The 13973-nt window shown below is 37.5% G+C and overlaps 1 long non-coding RNA gene across 1 annotated transcript; it reads right to left on the bottom strand.

The window, feature by feature from the left end:
• Positions 1 to 8027: 8027 nt before the first annotated feature.
• Positions 8028 to 9421, bottom strand: LOC126828232 (uncharacterized). The gene is made up of 4 exons (XR_007682953.1): positions 9338 to 9421; positions 9083 to 9163; positions 8709 to 8810; positions 8028 to 8237 (listed from the first exon to the last, which is right to left on the bottom strand). It is a non-coding gene; the product is annotated as an uncharacterized LOC126828232 (long non-coding RNA).
• Between the last annotated feature and the right edge of the window lie 4552 nt (positions 9422 to 13973).

Raw genomic sequence — 13973 nt, 5'->3', positions numbered from 1 at the left:
AATCATCGCAGAAAATAAAACGAATTTATCCGTGCAGAACAATCCGTGATCCACGGAATTTATTAAATTTTTGTCAAGACCAACTGGTCTTCTTTAAATGTGAGGTAAACACAGTCATGGATTGTCCACAGACCAAAATAAGCTGGTGCTTGGTCTGCATGGTTCTTTTCCAGTACCATATTTACCACAGTGCAAGTGGCTCTGATGAACCAGGGCCCAAAACAGCAAACCCCATAATAAATCTCAAATAGGAATTGTATAAATACTGATTTATCACCATTAGTATTATTATAGTATTGAGAGGGTTGATGACATGTGCGAGACTTGGCAATTTGATTAAAATACAGATCTATATTTCGTTTCGTTTTTTTATATACTTCCGATGGCCTACACTACATGAAGATCTGACAAGTAGTACTGGAAGGCTGTGGCAGAGAATGTACGAACGGCTTTTGGCCCTATGACATCAGACATTGATTAATCTATTAGCACTGACGTTCTAGTGGTTTACCCACAGTTCCGTGCATGGCACGGCAAGAAGTCACACGAACAGACAGTTTCATTGACTAATCGCTCACTTCAACCAAAACACCGGTAATATAAGAACTCTTTCAGATCCTAGTGCAGTAAAGACAAGTAAAACAAACTTTTGAACTATAAAAAACGAAACCAAATATGATCTGTGTTTAATCACTTTGGAGACTTGGATAGATACAGCTAAAAGAGAATCTGTGCGTCGGTCCGTGTCGCATGACTGTTGTAAATTATTGAGTGCAGAAAACACTTCAGACATTAGAAATATATATCCATTATTATTACCATTGTGCTCGTTTGATGTGATTTGCTTAGCGCTTTAAACTAAATTTGTCTGTTTTAACGTCTAGAATGATCTGAGGTAACAGGTAAGCTCCTCAATTTCACATTGATATAAAAATTTTAAAAACCAGAATATGGATATATGGACATAGGATGATAAAAATGATTCAGAGGATGCTACGCGGAAGATTTTGCCCTGACAGTGGCACTGGGGCCTATCCTTATTTCGAATTCCAAATGTCAGGGGTTCTTTTTACGTACACATGTTCCTTTTGGTGCCCTTTGTGTTGCACAACGGGAAACCACGCCGGAATATCCCGGGGAACTTTCTTTGCCAACACCGGGACAGTCTGGCCCACCTCGGCTCCAAGTTATATTCTACGAATATTAATCTGAAACAATTGTCAACATTTAAGGAAATTTAGCACATTGGCTAGATATCCCGTCTTTTATAATACCCTGCATGATTTAAGGGGGGTAAGTCTGAGCCTATTTTAACGTGCCTCGAAATGAAAAATCCTTGCATTGAAAATATGATATGTATCCTTGTGAATTTGAGGAAATTCAGCAAGTGTGCCATCAGCAATCATTGTGACCATCAGTCACCGCGTTTACATTAATTTTTCGTGTTTTGTATGTAATGTCTAAATATAAAGGTGTTGATGGCACAAGTAGTCGGCTACAAAATACTGTAACTGTTCGTCTGCTTGTGGAATATCAATGATACCAATACGCAGCTATAAATAGACATCTGTAAATTATGTAAATTTTATAACGCCCACATTTTCACATTAATTTGTACCTAAACTTGTGCCCGTTTAAGATGTTGAGGATCAAAAGATCTTGGTAGAATTCGGTTTTGGTGCAACTGCAGCTTGGGTTATGGCCTTGCATATAATACACAAAGCGTAACAAAGTTTGTGAGCTTTCTATAGTGTGATAAATTGGGAAAATAGAAGCACGAATTCTATCCATAATTAGCATTCCGTGGCCTTTAGTTCAGGAGTTAAGGTTAAGCCCCCCCCCCCCCCCCGACACACCTCCCACCACCCCCCGCCTGGGCTCGAAAATTTTCGAACATGAAATACCCAATACATGTAGGCTACTACGTTTTAGTGTTACTAATGTAATAATAATCAGATGAACACGATTTTTACAGGACATTTTAAGGGCTCAACTGAAAACATTACAGGCGCACATCGACGATTACTCCAATTTCTACGCTGCTTACACCATTGACATCTGTTTGCCATGTGCTGGCGAGTTAATGGAGGCACAACACGCTGTAGTCGCGCATGCAAATGGGCTGCATGTAGTCGATTTCTAATCTTTGGGTTGTAATTCGAATTCCTGTAACTTGGTACAAGTTTACAGAAAGCTGATTGGCCGTTTGTCCTCGATTTCGCAGGACCTGAGTACGAATGTATCAATCCTGGGCTTGTGTAGCGGCTCTAGGACGACCTGAACGAGGTCTATCACCAACATTGCGTGTTTGTTGGTACCGGTTCTACAGTCTGCTGATCACAGACTGTGACACATTAAGCATGTTAGCTACTGCTCGCTGTGAAGAACCCATTTGAAACATGCCAATAGTACGTAGACGTTCATCACGTTGAAGACGTCTCATTGCAAATTAAACGTAACACACTAAAGCAAAGATACCCTAAACAGTAAATCTTATGCAAAAATCGATAGGAAAGCAAACATGGATAGGATAAACCAGCACGTGGCAGTTTTCATCAACCCTTCCTTGAAGTGTTAAATTTGACAATGAACCCCTCCCACGTGTATGGCGTTATTGCGTGTCGCATGTGCAGCTCAGTGGTTCTGTTGGGGCAATAAGTTTTTCATCTGTGAACATATTCTCAAAGCATGTCAAGTGTCCATTTCTATTTATCATATCGCAACCTGCATAGGTATTTGCATTTCAATATCTCCTACTTTTTTTGAAGAGTATATTTCAAAGTAACGACAGAACACAAAATGTCAAAAGATGTGTATTTGGAAAAGTCTGAACTGTCAAGGACAACAGTTTTTAGTGAATCAAATTATTAATAAAGAAGAAACGGGTGAACCAAGATCACGTATGACCCTTGCGTGTATGCATTGTACATATTTAATATAATCTTACTTCAATCTGGTTTTTCTTGGCTCGATCAGCGACAGCGGTATCCCATGCATTAATATTTTCATCAATTGGAGTGACTTCCATTGATTTCCGTATTACACTAGTATTAATCAAACAGGAGTAGTGTGTTAATAACTTCAACAACCATCGACCAGTTTTACAATGTTCGTTCTATGACTAGTAATAAAAGGAAAATCTTTAAAATTAAACTACTTACACAGGCGAGGGAAAGAAGTGTACAGGCAATAAGAGCTCTCATGATGTCTTGGCGTATGACTTGAAAGTGATGAATCTATAGACAAAAATTGCTTTATAAACCCTGACCATGATACGAGAGTACTAGTGGACCACCACATGCTGTTCATCCCGAAAGTTTTGTAAACATTGGGAAATAAAGAATTACCAAATCCCTATCAGTGATCAATTTGTCCTACATAGATGGTCCAGTTTATTGAAGGAAGATCGATGGCTTCAAATGCTGAGCAATATTTTCGTCTTTTTATTTCGGCAGTAAACCAGCCCTAGTGTTCGGATGTCGATTGAAATAAACACCCACTATCGTCATATTGTCCCAATGTTTTACATCAAATGTGCAACAAATCCGAAAAAAACTTTAGCGTCTATCGCTAAAGTACTATTTGTCAGAGTGTGTAGATTTGTTAGGGTAGAAGGGTGTTGGGACGAGAGAGAGAGAGAGAGAGAGAGAAAGAGAGAGAGAGAGGGGGGGGGAACGTCCACTCGACACAAACTAGGTCATTTTGAGATTAATATATGATTTAATTTTTTTCAATAATTCGCTTGCGAGAGGTTAGAAAGGCGACCCTACTAGTCACGTACAACCATGGAATCGAAACCACGCCAGTTGACTCGCTAACTACAGATAATATTTAAGCTGAATCTATATCTTCGTCTTTCCATTTCTTCGGCCGAAACTGATCGTTCGTGTACTAGCAATGGTTCGGATATCATATCAATTTAAACAAGCGGGTGCCATGGAATAAACACTGACAATCAACTAATTGCCCCAATGTTTCAAATCGTATATACAAAAAAATCCGTTAAAAACCGTTAGTTCTATCGACTTCACAAGGTCTTTGGAAAGAGGGTAACTCTGGAAAGAGAGGTCACGAACCGCTGAATTGTAATAGGTTTCGTGTTCGCATGACACCAATGCTTCACACCATATTTTAGATAAATCTGATAAGGGTCGTCTCTGACGGACAGAGATCAACAGAGAATGGTGAGAATCGATAGGTTGCATACCTTCATGTTCCAAATTCATCTCACGACAAACAAGCTGTGGTCATAATCCAAGAAGTTGCGGTCTGATACGCATCCAAGATCGTATCACACTTAACATATATTTTAAGTTTCATCTGAAGCATTGGGACCCCAGGAGGAGGGAGGTAGGGGGGCGGGGGCTCCAAAATATTCGTGTCTGTCATATTTTGAATAAAGGCTAGGTTGGTGTAATGGGAATATAATTCGGGCTTTTATTCATTCGTTCTTGTAATATTTAATTCATTCGTCCATTTCATGTCCAAGGTGTTGTTTTAATGACTTATTTAAATTCCTATAGATTTCTGAAGTCATTAATCTTGTAACTTGGTACCATAGGCGTACGAGCCAGGGGGGCAGGTGGGGGGGGGCAGCTGCCCCCCTAACTTTCGGGCAAGCTGACTTTTCGGACAGGCGGGTAAAGTGAAAAAAAATGTTTCATCTACTTGGCAAAATAAAGTGCCCGAAATCAAATAAAACACTAATTTTACGGGTTGGAATAGCAGTGCAACGCATTTGCTGCCGTCAAATATTCCCAAATTTTCTTGTGTAGGGGTCCATACAAGGTCAGCTCCGCTTCTTCGCCTCTCGAGGAAAACCGGCGCCGCTGTCTGTAAACCTGAAATTTTTTCGGGCATTTCTAGTTTTGCTCCCCCAACTGTCATTGAGCCCTAATAAAACACTAATTTTACTTTTCTTTTAATTGAATGCCACGAATTTGTACTGAGTTGACTATGGATTAAAAAATTTTGTCTCATGGAGCCACTCTATTTTGTGCGACTTTTTTCTGACATCGAATATTATATATTTGTGGATGCAGCTGCAACAGTCTGATTGGATGGTTGGAATTCAGAATGGGATTTTGGTTACAAAACCATTGGATACTTTTGGAGTTGCTTACACGGGCTAGACAAGCAGAAAACGCATTTGCGGTGGTTAAATTTTCAAAATTTTCTCCGGGAACGTGAGACCCCCTTACCCCGCGATGATTGATTGGTTGTTTAGGATTCAGGTCAGCGCGGAGGGCTATATTGGACCAAATTGAAGTTGCTGTATTCACAGGCTGAAACAGCAGGAAAACGCGTTTGCGGCAGTTAAAATTTCTCCCAAAAGTCCCGTCTCCATGGAATGTAAACGATTGATTGGAATTCGAGTCAGCCATATTAATTTGGCTATATTAGACCACTTTGAAATATCTTTGTTCACGGCTGAAATAGCAGGAAAACGTGTTTGCAGCCGTCAAATATTCAAAAATTTTCTTTGGGGGGTCCATACAAGGTAAGCTCCGCTTCTTCGCCATTCGAGGAAGACCTGCGCCGCTGGTAAACCCGAAATCTTTTCGGGCATTTCGGGTTCTGCCCCCCTAACAGTCATCGAGCCCATACGCCTATGTTGGTAACCGATGGTAAACAGCCAACTCATTAATACTTTAGACTGTGTGAAAAGATTAATCATTCTTTTATTTGTAATTATGGTCTTTCACCTACTTTCGTTCATTGTTTATATTTAATTTAATCCTTAGATGCTAGCTTCTATAAATACCGAATTGTACATTAATTCAAGATTCAAGATTCTAGTTTCTAGGTTTTATCCAGGACAGTCTATGTCTGTCGGACGTGCTGTTCTGTGTATATGATACTTAATATTTGCCGTATTAAACTGTTTAAATGATAATTCCAGTGTATACTTATTATCGAAGATTGTGACTTCTGCATTAGTTCGATGCGCACCAATATCCAAGTCATTCAAGATCTTCTTGTTAGTAACACATATTTAAGTTTTATTTAAATGAGACAAAGACCGTGGCCTTATGAGGGTCCACAGCCTTTGTGTGTGTATCACATATTGTTTGACAAAGTACTGTATAACTTTCATCAAATTGAACGATCATTTAGGTGCTTAGAACTTTATGACCTCTGCTGGTTTTTGATAATATATAATATTGACGTTCCAAGTCTCTATAAACTCCTGTTAAGGCACGAACTGGCTATGATCTAATTAAACATGTCATTAATTCAATTTGCGGGCTGTACATGATCTGTGTGCAACACTCGGCAGAACTTCAAATGGAATGTACTAGTGGTCAGTGCATCATACCATGACCTGTTAATGACTTCAAAGGAAATACGCAGTGCAATTACGGGTGCCATAATCTGATAAATAATCAATACCATATACGATCACTCTTAACCATTTTCCCTAATTGCCGTACGCTATATAAGCAGGATTTTGCTGACAGTTCGGGAGAGCAGAGAGCAGACGATTAAAGACGAATGGAAAAGAAGAGACAGGCAGAGACCGGCGTATAGACTCACCCGAGTTCAGCCGCTGCCATGGCAAAGGGACAGAATGGTGGATTTAATATAGTTATATGTGTTACTGTCGTAGTTCCCGTATTATTGTTGTATTTATGTAACTGTATCTGTTTTATATACCTGATGTAAATAAATCCTATATTTACTAAACTGATCTTGGTTATCACTAAGATAGTGTTACACATGCTTTGCCATTATTTTCGTAAAAAGTGGTTCAATTTCTAAGAAATCTACTTGTCCGTAACAGGTCATTTTTTAAGGTTTTGCAACTGCTGGGGCAAGATAGGGGTGGGCGGGAGTACTTTGGCCTTACAAAATGACCTGGTCCGTGATTGTTTATGTTATAAGGTTACACAACTAGGTACGCTGTTTTCCTACAATTATGAGCAATAGTCCAGGAAGTTACCATCGCGTATGTGTCAAAATCGAACCAATCCGAGATCTTTGAGGTATAAACAGATTTTGATAGATAGTGTAAGTTTCATATGTATTTCATATGGCAAATTTCCATAGTTGTCTTAGACAATTAGGATAAAATATTTCAGTCATATTGCTGATTGTTGTCGCAGAACCTCATGATTGATTGGGAATTTGTTTGCAACAATATGATACCATCGACAAAATAGGACTACCCAAAAAATACCAGAGCAACGAACATATTTGGGAACTTTTTTCATGTTTATTACACCAATGTACTAGAAGCATAATTTATTCCGTTTTGATGGAATCAATTCATTTTCATCCGAATTCATAATCATTTAAATTTGCGATCTTTGTCGACTCCAACAATAATGGAGCTTCAAAATACCGAGCAGTGGAAAGCGAGAATCTTGTTCAGGTTGGAATCATCGTGCAGGTTGGGTTAAACAGTATTTGGGTATACGTCATCGTGTAATGACATGCTGTAGTTTTCAGTGCCGAACGTAGCGGTGAGTGAATTTTTCTTCTATCGTTCTTATTGCATTATTATTAAATTGTCAATAAATGTCTCTCAGTACTAAGCCACCAAATCAATATTATCATCAATCTAATCATTCTGTTCCATCGGTCATCTTTTGAACATAGTTTGGTGAGAAATCAAGTTTGTGCAAGTAACATAAACATGACAATGTCGACTGATGTTAATGCTTCCTATGATATGATATACTTTAATAAACGTAACATCTGTACAAGGGGATGGTTATGATAGTAATGTCGCATTGGTTACAGAACTCGTACTATCTGTCCGTGCAGTTTGGTTTTGTTAGGTGGGTTTTGGGTAAGACGGGGTGGTGGGGGAGGGGGGCTATTCTCCACAGAATTCATTCAGTTATTGGAATTTCGATTCCAAAGCTTACTATTCGTAGATCAAAGTGGTATTTGTTTAGTAGAAATAGACGGCAAGATGGCGGCTCTTCCGGATGTCACATAGAAGTTTACAACTTTAATGCCAATACTGTGAGATGTTTCCAGAACGATAAAGCAAGAGCAATAACTAACTAACGTCAGAATAAAGAATAACATTTTATTCACATCATAATTTAATTAGCAGCGGTGGTAGCTGTGTTTGTCATGGCAGGTTGGTATTTGTAATCCAAAGTATAGACAGTTTTTCTGATACATTCTGCAGCTTCCAAGGGATCATGGAATTGAGCCAAAGCCTGGAATCCACTTTCTCTATGAGTTCCTTGGTTGTCCTTGATCATTTTTACGATTTCATCCTGGAAGACAAGGTATACATTGTAGATAAATTAACCAGCATGTAAATACAAATTTCGAACGAAGGAATGGCACAAAATCTAACTCTACTGTCAGGAACAACAATTTTGTGGGGAACCGAATTGTTTAAAAAAAAAAAACAGATAAAATCTACTGGGCGTGGTTAGTTTAACACAGCTACTAGATTTAATCATAAAAGTTATAAGCAAGTCAATTAATTAGTTATCACTTTTTTTGTATGTTGTATTCTGTAATATTAGATAGTTAAATGTGACTTTCTGTGTTGGCATTTTCGTCAATTTAGGAGGCCCTATTTACGGAAAAGGTTAAAACCTGTACAAAATCCTCTCGTTCGCCTTTCCTCCCGTTAAATCAACATGTTCCCTTGTTAGGACGATATTCACATTAAAATCCACTGAAGTTAGATATCTATGCAGGCGTATATACATTGTACATATTTAATATAATCTTACTTCAATCTGGTTTCTCTTGGCTTTATCAGCGACAACGGCATCCCATGCATTAGGGGCGTCTACCAAGTAACAATGACGGCTGTCGCGCACCAAAAACAAGTTCTGAAATATTACATAATGTTTTTTTTATATGTTGTATTCAAAATATTCTGAAATATAACTTATTAATGAATGTCATCTATTGGTAGCTCTCTTTATCTGATTTTGGTGCTGACAGTTTGTGAAGTCTCACTTAAACAATGGTCGGCAATTCAAATATGTATTCAAATCAAAAACAAAAAGAAAAATTTCCAAAAGATCATTCATATCTATCTACTATATCTTGTAGACATTGTAACATGTCTGTATTTGATATTATTTTACTGTATACTTACGTGTCGGCTGTGATATTCAAAGGTGTAACCGTCATGTCTATCACTGTGTAGTCCATTCCAGAATGGGAAATGGAATTGGGCCTGCAATTACAAAACAAACAAATTAATAATACCTTTTTTTCAATTGAAGTGACTTTGTTTAATTTCCGTATAAACTAGTATTTATCAAACATGAGCCGTGTTAATTGACCAATTTTAAAATGTTAGTTCTATGCGTAGTAATAAAAGGAAAATGTTTAAAATTAAATTACTTACACAGGTAAGGGCAAGAAGTGTACAGGCAATAAGAACTCTCATGATGTCTCTGCGTATGACTAAAAAGTGAAGAATCTATTGACAAAGACTGCTTTATAAACCCTGGCAATTCTGATAAGAGCGTACTAGTGGACCACCATATGTTGTCCATCCCGAAAGTTTTGTTATCATTGGGAAATAAAGAATGATAAAATCCCTATCAGTGACGATTTGATTTTTCGATTTTTGTGCCGAATAGATTGTCCGGTATATTGAAGAGCAATTGGTGACTTAATAGCCGGATCTATATCATTGGTTTTTTTTTCTTTTCTCTAGCCCAAACTGGTCGCTATTGTAATGCCTCGATTCGGATATCAATTAAAACAAGCGGTTGTCATGAAATAAACACCCAGTATCATCGCATTGTGGGAAATAGGTCTTCATTATTTTTTTTTTACAAAATATAAAAATAAAAAAAAAACTGTTTTTCGTCACCAAATTTGCTTCTGTTGCCCTCGCTATGATCCGTCACTGGTCTTCCCCAGGAAAAATTTGAAAATTGGACGGCCACAAACGCGTTTTCCAGCCCAAAAAATCATTCTCTAGCGAACTCTGCACAATGAACATGTTTATTACACCAATGTCCCGGAAGGATCACTCAATTTGTTTCGATTGGTTCTATTCATTTCTATCTGAATTCATACTCATTTGAATTTGCGATCTTTGTCGATTCAAGCAAAAATGGAGCTTCGTATTACCGAGCAATGTGTAACCCGGGTCCCTCAGCTGCAGCACTAGGGGATGAGGTGCGAGGGACGGATTAATTAAATAACAGATTCTTGTGGAGTTGACAGACTTGACAGACAGTATAAATATAAACACCAGAATACGTAAATATGATGAATTTGAAGTTTAATGTCAAGTTGTCCGAAGACAGAACAGAACTGTAAAAGTTCTAAATACAATACAATAATACACAAGCTTAATATGTAACATAGTACAATATAATACAATTAACATATTTATTATCCCATAAATAACAGTATCAATAGTTAACCAGAGACTATATATCCCATTAGGTTACAAAGACGACTACTAGTACTTCACCATGGATTTTTTTAATAATAGGCCATACACAAGTCCCTGGACTGATTAATGTGGCCATTTAATCTCAACCAAAGGAGTGAACAACATTCATACCAATGCACAGGACTAAGGCACTAAGAGGTTAATGTTAACACGCTGAATTGTCAAAATTGCAAAAGTAGGTAATAAGGGGTAACTATGGGCAGGCAGGCCCGGCGGAGTGGGAGGGGATGGGGGCAATAATTTGGCCGCAAGTACCCTGTTCTCCAGCTTATTGCACGCAAGTAACTATTCAGTAAGATACAGTTACGTAACTGGAATGGACCTGATTTGAACATGGAAGTGAGACTTCTAGAAGTAAAACGTAGACTTCTAGAAGTAAAACGTAGACTTTTAGAAGAAAAACCCGTGCTATGCTTTATACTGATCCTTGGGTTAAGAGTCCCCCAGTTGCGAGGATCGCGATTAGTTAACTTTACTGAGCAGTTGAATATTTCATTCCATCTCATTTCCGTTGTATCTATGACAGATTGGTTAATTAAAACACGACGGGATAGAGTTTTTTTTCTAACATTTTATTGCAGGGGCTAAAGCTCTACAATAGAAGGTCTCATGCGTACCAAAGTAATCCTCAACACATGGTTTAATTTTTACTTCATAAATCGGACAAAAATTGTCGCCTCTGGGAGGTCCACAAACTTCATTCATTTGGCATTACTCTAGAACGGAAGGTCCGATGCGCACCAAACTTGAACTCACCCAACACTCGTTTTAAGTTTTCATCGAACTCGGATAAAAATTGTTACACCCTTGGTATTACATACTTTTAATTATGGTCTAACGGTGATATATTTGAATGATTTTGAAAATAAGATGATTTTTCGTACAACCACGGTCCATAATCCAGAAAGTTACGGCCCGATAAATCGTTACCTCCCAGTCGTATCATGCTCATACGTGTGTAGATTTGTCTGAAAAATATAAAATTGCCGATTGCCAATGCGATATTTACACCATGGACCGTATTTCAGGATCCATGGTAACACCCGGAAGTTAGAGAATGAGGGTTAGGGTATGGTTTATTAAAAACTTTCATTTTTATTTGAGTTTTCTTGATGAATTTGACAGATTAAGATCTTCTTATTCGAATATATATATCCCCACGACAAAAAAAATGGTGAAATGATCCATGTTACCAGTTAACCCGGATGGAGTCAGCGTTGTAAGAAAATGCTTTAAAGGCATTTCTTCATCCCCATCGTCAAAAATATAGTTTCAGAAATGAGTAAATAGCAGAAAATATAGCAGGCGAAACAAATGACATGGACCAATTTGCGTTCGGGTGATTGTTCAGACTGTAGTTGCGATATTATATGCTTTTACATTATTTACGTAAAGGGGAGCGGCCATTTGAACTTTAAATTTGTACTCAGTCGTAATGGTGTAATTAATGTGATGTATTTAAACGGTTTTTACAATCAGTAATAATTGTGACCTCTAGGGTGCCCTCAAGCTAGAAATGTGAGCTTTCGTACAATCAGGGGCCATAATCCAAGAAGTTACGGTTATAAACATACATTGTAAGTTTCATCAAAATCAGATAACAACTGTGACATCTAGAGTGTCCACAACCTTGGTAATATTATGTATATATTTGTCCAGTTCAACATCACAGAAAATCACCATCGACTGCAGTGCTTTCGTGGTATGGGATTAAAATTTCACAAGCCAGAAATCCCTTAGAAAGCGTCTCCGACGATCTAGACCCTGGGAGCTTCCGGGGACTAGGCGGCCCCTGGACTCTCGCCTAAAGTCCTAGGACAGGAATAACATTTATCTAATCACCTGTAACAATATTGCAATACAATGTCAACAAACATATTGGAGCATGTACATGTATACAAAGCAATTAAAAAATAAAACCAAGTTCAAGAATTCCAACACAGTGACTGCTCAGATCATAATAACATGATTTGAGTACAAAGATTTAAGGCAACTGACCCGAATATGATTTAAAACAACACTTACATATTTGCATGATAGAAGAAATTGAATAACAAGTAATTGTCAAAGGCCTTATCGACACAATGTAAACAAGCCAACAGTGAGACTGATGTCCCAAAATAAATAGATGACACATTAATTAATCGCACATTTATTTTTTTCAAAAGTATCAAGCAATCAAACTGATTATCAACTATACACCAAGTTTCATCACTCTCTATCAGATAGAATCAAAGTTATCTGGTCCCAAAGCATCGACCAATAAAATTGCTTTAGCTCGAAATGTTAATCATTGAACTCAGCCAAGACATTTACTTAATGAACATCAACATCAAGTTTAAACATTCTCCCTCAATTAAAAGCAGAGTTGTTATGTTCCAAAGTCTTGACCAATCAAATTGCTTATCGATCCTTAGCCTAAGCAGAAAATTCTCATCATCAAATTTAGTCAAGGTAATGATATAATGAATCTATACTCAGAGTTTCGTCACTCTCACTTAATTAAAACCAAAGTTATTGGCCCTAAAGCATCAACCAATCAGATTGCTTATCTCTGCTTACCGTAAGCAGACAATGTTTATCATCGAACTCCATCAAGACATTCACCTAATAAACGCCTACACCAAGTTTGAACATTCTACCTCAACTAAATGGAGAGTTATTGTGTTCCAAAGTCTCGATCAATAAACACCTACACCAAGTTTGAATATTCTAGCTCAATTAGAAGGAGTTATATCTTGTACAGGTTTGAATCATCGTGCAGATTGGGTCAAACTGCTTTTAGTGATAAAGTCATTGTGTAATGACATGCTGTAGTTTTCAGTGCCGAACGTAGCGGTGGGTGAATTTTTCTTCTATCGTTCTTATTGCATTATTATATATTAAATTGTCAATAAATGTGTCTCAGTACTAAGCCACCAAATCAATAGTATCATCAATCTAATCATTCTGTTCCATCGGTCATCTTTTGAACATAGTTTGGTGAAAAATTAGGTTTGTGCAAGTAACATAAACATGACAATATCGACTGATGTTAATGATTACTATGCTGGGAATATACTTTATTAAACGTAACATTCTGATAGTAATGTCGTACTGGTTACAGAACTTGTACTATTTGTACGTGCGGTTTGGTTTTGCTAGGTCGGTTTTGGGTGAGACTGAAAGGGGTGGGAATGGGAGCTGAGAAAGAAAGACATAGGAAGGAAATAATATTTCCGCATATTTCGTCTTAGTATATTTTTTTTTAAAAAAAGCCAAAATAATTCCGCAGAGCATTACACAGAATTCATTCAGTTATTGGAATTTCGATTCCAAAGCTTACTATTCGTTTATCAAAGTGGTATTTTTTTAGTAGAAATAGATGGCAAGATGGCGGCTCTTCCGGATGTCACATAGAAGTTTACAACTTTGATGCCAATACTGTGAGATGTTTCCAGAACGATAAAGCAAGAGCAATAACTAACTAATGGCAGAATAAATAAATAACATTTTATTAATATCATAATTTAATTAGCCGTGGTAGCTGTGGCTGTCATGGCAGGTTGGTATTTGTAATTTATATTAT

This window comes from Patella vulgata, chromosome 7 (assembly GCF_932274485.2).
Source record: "Patella vulgata chromosome 7, xgPatVulg1.2, whole genome shotgun sequence".
NCBI classification, from domain to species: domain Eukaryota; kingdom Metazoa; phylum Mollusca; class Gastropoda; family Patellidae; genus Patella; species Patella vulgata.
The sequence above is the reverse complement of the archived record's forward strand: the minus strand, read 5'-3'. Positions and strand labels throughout refer to the sequence as shown.